This window comes from Macrobrachium nipponense, chromosome 3, assembly GCF_015104395.2.
Source record: "Macrobrachium nipponense isolate FS-2020 chromosome 3, ASM1510439v2, whole genome shotgun sequence".
NCBI classification, from domain to species: domain Eukaryota; kingdom Metazoa; phylum Arthropoda; class Malacostraca; order Decapoda; family Palaemonidae; genus Macrobrachium; species Macrobrachium nipponense.
Genome location: NC_087202.1, coordinates 142,408,984 through 142,409,622, shown reverse-complemented (window position 1 = coordinate 142,409,622; position 639 = coordinate 142,408,984).

Genomic DNA, 639 nt, shown 5'->3' with positions numbered 1-639 from the left:
ATGTAAATTTCTAACTGGAATATTAGTATTAAAATAGTATGCGTCCATGTATCCCACTGCCTGTTAATCTGGGAATCAGGTATGTAATTACTTGGTAAGTTACTTATATAAAAATGATATTTTTATAATAAGGTGAATTTTTTTATTTACTTACCAAGTGATTACATAATGGGAGCCCTCCCACCTCCCATGCTATGGACATAGAGCACAAAAATTGTTCTGTTCAGCTACGTTGTACCTGTTCTTCCCCAAAACTGGGTGGGGCGAGTTATCTGCATCCAAAACAAAAGAGCACTACCATGATAGCTATGTAATTACTTGGTAAGTATATAAAAAATTTATTTTTATCATAAAATGTCATTTTTGTTCATACAGTCCCCTTCAGGCGAAATACTCTTCCAGCAACTGATGTCTTCCCAGTTATTGATGGTTTATTTCCGGTGAAAATGTTCTGTCTATTATTATTGTTATACATACATACATACAATACATACATATATATATATATATATATATATATATATATATATATATGTATATATATATATACATACACATATATATATTGTCTATCTAAGTCATCCTATTCGACTGGGTGGTTTTTTATAGTGTGGGGTTCCGAGTTGCATCCTGCCTCCT